Source organism: Etheostoma spectabile, chromosome 10 (genome assembly GCF_008692095.1).
Source record: "Etheostoma spectabile isolate EspeVRDwgs_2016 chromosome 10, UIUC_Espe_1.0, whole genome shotgun sequence".
NCBI lineage: Eukaryota > Metazoa > Chordata > Actinopteri > Perciformes > Percidae > Etheostoma > Etheostoma spectabile.
In genome coordinates this window covers 8,103,991-8,110,883 of record NC_045742.1, presented here as the reverse complement: position 1 = coordinate 8,110,883, position 6,893 = coordinate 8,103,991, and the positions used below count along the sequence as shown (strand labels likewise).

General features: G+C 37.0%; 1 protein-coding gene and 1 long non-coding RNA gene across 7 annotated transcripts in view; one reads left to right on the top strand and one right to left on the bottom strand.

Moving 5' to 3' along the window:
* LOC116696537 (uncharacterized) overlaps window positions 1–6,893 on the top strand; it is a 376,836-nt gene that overhangs the window by 62,587 nt on the left and 307,356 nt on the right. The window contains exon 2 of the long non-coding RNA XR_004333765.1: window positions 4,185–4,192. This is a non-coding gene — a long non-coding RNA (uncharacterized LOC116696537). The remainder of the gene's footprint in view (window positions 1–4,184; window positions 4,193–6,893) is intronic.
* The window catches only part of si:dkey-237h12.3 (teneurin-3), a 150,833-nt gene that overhangs the window by 123,395 nt on the left and 20,545 nt on the right, over window positions 1–6,893 (bottom strand). The window lies entirely within an intron of this gene.

Genomic DNA, 6,893 nt, shown 5'->3' with positions numbered 1-6,893 from the left:
GTGGGGAGACTAAATGTGGACAAAACTAAAATGATGTGTTTCTCTGCGTCAAAAAGGACAACTGATCTAGAGAATGGTGTAAACCAGTTATTACTTTAAATAATAAGGTGATTAAGACAGAGTCTCAACTAAGAAATACTTTTCTGCTAGAAAACAATATCTTTTAAACAACATATTGTGTCTTAGGAAAAAACTCAGAGTCACCTTAATCTAGATTATTTTTTTAGCATGGAAGATTTTAAAAAATAGGATGAAGGACTTCCTGACCACTGAATGCACGTGTCCTGTTACAGAATTCAGATTTTCTTAGTGTTTAATGTAATTTTTCTGTTTCGTATTAAATCTTAAGTTTGCTGTTTGTTACTGTATGTTGAAACTTGTATGCTGTTGTCTTAGCCAATGGCTTGTAAAAGAGATTCTGAATCTCAATGGGACTATTTCCTGGTCAAATAAAGGTTTAAAAAAAATGCATTTATATATGTTTTGTTTTACTGCACACTATCTAAATATTGTTATTATTATTATTAGAAAATGCCCATCACTTTAAATATGCAGAGGAGGTGAGAGTAGTTTTAGCCTTGAGTTATGTCTGCAGGTTTTTCTAAGGCTGCAATTCAATGCTAATAGCCTCCACCAATAAGGAATAGAGGGAACCTGTATAAAGCCTGAGAGGGGAAAAACAATGTTGACAAGCATCCGCTATTGCTGACTGAGCTTACTACTGTGAGTGCTTGCTAATAATTCAGGGTGACTCAGGTGAGCATAGCAACAGTATAAGCTCCTCTGATGTTGTATCTGGACTTTGGTGCCTAGACAGTAAGAGAACACAGTTCAATTCAATTTTAGGAAGAAATTCCACGGCTCCCATCCCCAGTGAAGATTATAGCCTTGATATTTTATATTTCAAACTCTTCTGTGAATAGGAAACGGCACAATGTAGGCTACAGTCTGTGTACAAGTCTCTGTCAACAGCTTTCACTTTATTAACTCAGGCAAATATTAGAGACCATTTGACACAGCAAAAGCAATTTCACATTGGAACCCTTTGATTTGTGGCTTTGTTTGAGCGAGATGAAAAGCTCACATGACGAAAACCCCTGAAATCCTGACTGAAGTCAAGGCCTTTTAATGACACATTTATTCATGTGTGTATAAAAGGCTAACACAATTCCACTGCCAATGAAAAAAGATTCAGAGGTATAACATGTAATTAAATGTTGCTTTTGATTACGTCTGTCAAAAAGGGAACTAGAGCAGCTCAACACAGTTAAAAAACAATACATTTTTTCACATATTTTCATCATTATGCTTAGTCACTTAATTGGAATATTTATAAGAGTTTAGATAAGTGTGGTTTCATTATGGCTTTACGATTAATACCCTACTGCTGAAAATAGAATAAAAGCCGGTTTCATAATAGTGTTTTATATGGTTTTATTGTTTAGGTGTAACTTGAGTCATACTTTCTTGGCTTATTGATTTGCTGAAGGACACGATGGAAACAATGCACAAAATACCTTTTTCAAACCCACTCCTTAGAGGAAAGACAAGCAAGCGTGACATAAAATGATCCTAGCAGAACGACAACAAGCGGAACAGAGACGTTTTCTACATTCAGATGAGACCAAAACAGAACAATCACCTTGACTTCCAACTTTTTGATTGCAAACATCCAATACGGAGGAGCGCAAAAAGGTCAAAGCCACAGCACCATGCCAATAGATATAACAAATTTTCTTGTGTCCCAAGATAGAGGAGGAGAAAGGAGATCATGAAAGGAAGAAGACATGAATCCAAACAGATTGGTGGGTTGGTGTTTGTCTGGGGACGACGTTTGAACAGCCAGCGGCCCTCAAGGAAAAGAGAAAAAAATCTATTTTTGCCAATATGAAATGAACAGACCCAGATACTACTTACTACTAGTGTATACTGGCTTCTCAACTTCTGTCTGTCTTTTCAACATTAAATATTTTTTGAATTTAAACTTGCAGGTTAAACGGGTATGCAAGAAGTGCAAACAAAGAAGCTATAGTTGGTTATCAACTTTATAAGCAATCAGTTTCATCTCAGGAGACTAAAATATGGATCTGGGTTAAGATAAACATTCATGGTTGCTGAGGAGATGCCTTTATTAATGTACATGTAATTATGAACAACGCAATTGGACCAACATACTTATCCATGTTTCTCCCATTGATATTCATAGATTACAAAATGGCTTCCAGTCTATTTCTGTATTGCATGGTAATGCAATCACTCAATTAGGCTGTGTGATGAAGTGAAATGAGCCATTTTCTCTTGAGGACGGTAAATAGTGGTCCTCATAATTGACAATTGCAGAGCAATTCCTAATCATAAAAACATGTCCTGCAGTGTTACACAAAGCCAAGTACGGTCTAAGACGGTGTTGTCAGTGATCTTGCTCGTAAGAACTGGGTGAAACTTAAGTTGGAGAGGAAAATGTTGATGCTCAATGATAGGGTGACAAAAAATAGATGTTGGACAGAGTTAACAGCTTTTTACGGTGTAGCTGCATCTCTGCAGACGACTGTATGTAAAGCTAACCCTGACAGATTCATCCGAATACTCATTTACATACAAGTGCTACACTTGAAACTGGACTTTTTACTGGCAAGTAATAGGCACTACATAGTAGGTTAAGTATTAATCTTTGTCCTGAAACTAAAATAAGCAGGGGATTTAACCATAACTGGTAAAACAGGATATGAATCTGCAACTATTTTGAGAATGGTTTAATCATTTGAGTTGTATTTAGGCATTTAAGCTCTGAAAGGTTTTGGTAAGTTTAACAAATCTCTGACTAAATGATTAATCATATTGAAAATAAGACCGCTTCATTATCAATTAGCAATTGCCAAAAAAAACCCCACCCACATTCTGTTTTAGAAATAGAATTATAAAGAATTAAATTACATAAAGAGACAATTATAATCACTTAAATTATGCCAACTATTTAAGATAATGAATGTATTAATTACCAAACATTTCTACATCAACATTATGTGTCCTCACATGGAGGATATCACTACGAACTCTATCTGTACCGTGTAAAAGGGGTATATGGTTTCAGGAAATCGGTTTTCCCTTATTAACATGCAAATTTATTCTGCAAGACACTCCAAAGTCTAATCAAATCATCCACTCTGTAGGGGGTAGCGGTGGTGTGAGTCGAAAGATTTTTCACCATGTGTTCCTGTTTCGTTAATGTGTTCACAAGAACTTGTCTACACACACATACATACTCCACCAAAAAGACTAAAGAACATCTCACTCATTTTTTTTAACCTTTAATCAAATTAACTCCAGGTAATTCAATTGAGAACAAATTCTCATTTGCAACAACGGCCTGTCAGATTCACACATTTCCACATTCATACCTAGAAGCTGCCCGGTACAACCACAGTCTGATCTGCTGCCACTGAGCAGCTCCACTGGGTTAAGGGCCTTGCTCAAGGGCATCCCAGCCTACGTATCATGTTGTTGAGTGGCAAAAAGAAAAAAAATCAATATTCAGTTTGTTTTCTGCTTTGATGAAGGTTCAAATGTTACCGACCTTTGCTCTGCACAGAAACAGGGTGCGGGCCTCCTCCAGGCTATCCAAAGTGTCCAAAATAGAAACCAGAAGACTAATGAGCACAATACCTGCTCCCCTGTCACCCCGAAAACTAACAATGTGAGCACTTAACCACAGACAGTGGCAGCAAGCAGGGAAGCGATGACAATAAATGATGGCAATCAAAGCACGGCTCCTCATTTGACGAGGCACGAGATGAAGCTCAGAAACCTTCCCAGCTCCTATTAACAAATGATGAAACGGTTTTCTCTGCCAGTCATGTAGTGTTCTTCAAAAAACATCACAGATGGACCAGCCATTTTGACCAGGAAAAAAACTCTCTGATGTTATTTATTCCTTTTGTGGTCGGCTTGTGCCATATTGAATTATGAAAGTAGCGAGGGAGGATTTCTGCCTGTTACGATCAATAGGCTGATTTCACTGTCACAATACAAGGCACAGATCTGAGACAGGAGTTTGACAGATGGCGTGTCACCTTTGTCAGCGTGATGTCCCGAGTGTGCGTGTATTTGTGCGTTTGTGTGTGTGCGTGTAAATTTCTGCATTTTTTTCTTATCTAAGGGAGATACAGTGTGAGAAACAAAGTGAGGTTTGCAAGTGTGTACGGGCAACTGTGTGTAGATAGGAGAGAGAAAGAGATGCGGAGTGAGAGAACACGAATTTGTGCACACAGAGAAGCATGTTTGAGGGTCTCTGATACGCTTTTATACTCCCACCCAAAAAGCCTTAGGTGCTTGCTGTGCTACAGCACACTTTTCTGTGACTCTTCTACTGATTTAATTAACCTTTTACTGGCACTGCTCACGCAATAAACCAGTGAGCTATACTCAACTGTTAAATGTGTATGACTGCAATGTGGACCTGTGACTTGGACAAATTGAAATTATCTTCTGATACATCCCCTCGCAAACAGCCTCGGACACAAGCATGGCAGTAAAGACATTTAAGGGACTGCTGCAGCCACTGGCCATGAAAAAATCAAAAGGGACACACACATTTTTTTTCTCAGAAATTACTTTGGACAGAAGGTGCAGGCAATCGCAAGTGATGCTTTTTTAACAAGGGATGACAGGCATCACAGTGGAGGTCCCTTTCTCCTAACCAGGGGTCAGCAGATGCCAGGCCCCTCCAACAAACGATAAACCCCATGTGTGCAGGTTCATACAGCCAAGGACGGCTGTCACGATGTACTGCAGTGCTGTAGCTGCAGTACCTGACAAGTCAGGGTGCGCTTTTTCACACCCTATTAGGAATACAACTCAACTGGGCCATGCTGTGTTTCTGTTTGGTGCAGTCATTCATGTTTTATGAGGGGTATAATATTGATTCTAAAGGCAGCACAGTCAACATTAGGGTAAAAAAAAAACAAAACACCTTTCTCCATGTTGACTTTTAGACAGCAGCTATACTGTATGTTGACCTGAAGGCCTAAAATATGAATATTGACATCTTGATAACCTTTGAACCTGTAGTCATTAAACTATAAAAATGTAATATTAAAACCTTAAGAATACATTGCAGGAAAGTGCTATAGTGGCCTAGTAACTGTGGAATGGTGGCCCCAGCTAGAAGCTTCTGCCAGACAGTTGGCTTTGTCACAGAGTGATATGTTCACCAGGATATTTTCTGCCCTAATTTAAAATGTATCTTCCGTGTTTTGTTACCAGGACTGGAACTACAGCACCGCTAAAGATATAGTTGACATGTGTTTTTTTTTTCAAGCTTTAAATCTTGAATTTCAAGTGGAATTTTCAAAGTAATTTCAAATTCCACTGCCATCTGTTTGCCTGTATGGGACTGAAATACCCAAGGACGTCAAGTGACCCACATTCAACCCCATGAAGTACAAATAAAAAAGACAAGGTCACCTTAGGAAACCAGTTCAGTTTTGAGATTGGTATTTCCATCTGTAACTAGTGATTGAAAAGCACCTCGTTTCTATCCTCTTTCTGTCATTAACAATTCGGGAATTACATTTTCCCCATTGAATTTTCTAAACAAAAACATTTTAAAATAATTTTGTAAAAAACTATTTTAGGAAACTATCTGGGACTCCATTGAATTCAATTAATGTTATAACTTCATACAAATGCTTTTCACATAATGCAGACATAATTAATCAATTGCATGAAGGAACTATAATACACTGTCACCATATGAATGGGTTGTAATTGGATAACTTTTTTATTTCTAATGTTCAGCAGTCAATATGCTTTCAATAATTCTGACTGATAGAAACTGGAGAAATTAACCTTAACATTTAATTTACAGTTGTCTCACTTCAACTGCTTGGTACAGATATATATATTTTTTTCATCCTGGCGCTGCTTCTAGCAGAGTTGGGCTCCCTACAGATATGAAGATCTAACGCTATAGAGCTGGTACAAGTCACAGTGCTATTGTTAGACAAAACAGGAAGTGTCAAATGCTGTGTTTTTGTGTATACAGTCTGCGTGCATGTATGTATGGGTGTGTGTTGGACTGTATAAGACAAGCTATCACTGCCAGGTATAGGAAAGCGAGGAATTCAATAATTCTGCATGGAGAAAAGAACATTATTTATTTTTTATTGATGGTTAAGTATATGACTGTAAGCTTGGATATATTTAAAAGAAGAAATTATGAGTAATATGTGATATATTTTTTAGATATTTTAGAAAATGACATGAATTTTTAATGCAAGTTTTATGCCATTCATGTGCTTTTTTTTACAAGGGTAATAAACAAGAAATTAATAAATATCTTTTGAAGGTGTAGAACAAATAAGGCTCTGTTGTGTTTCTTTGGTCTATGCAAGCTATGCTTTATACTGTTCATATGGTAATTACTAAATATGTTAACAGGATGTTGACATTTTGAGTTTATTTCTTGATTGTTTACTGCTTTTAATGTTTCTAACTGTCTGCAAGTTAGAAAATCTCTGTATTGTGTGTATGATTGTGTGTGATTTGTACTATATTATCTGCTGCACAACAAATTGCACCACTGGGGGACAAATAAAGTAACTTGAACTCGAAACCACAGCTTCTTTGAATCACATTGACATTCTTACAACTAGAAAACCAATAAAACACTTTAATTAATCAATTTTGTTTTCAAGGGATCCTAGCAGGGGATTATCCTAAGTGTAAAATCACTGAAAGCTGCTTAACAGATCTCTTATTTGAGTTGTATTTCGACTTCCTACTTTAAAATAAAAATCCAAGAACTTCATGTTATATCATAAATAATCTGATATAAATGGTTATATCATATAAAGTGCCAATATAATGTTATAAGGGGCTTGGCCTTTAAAAAA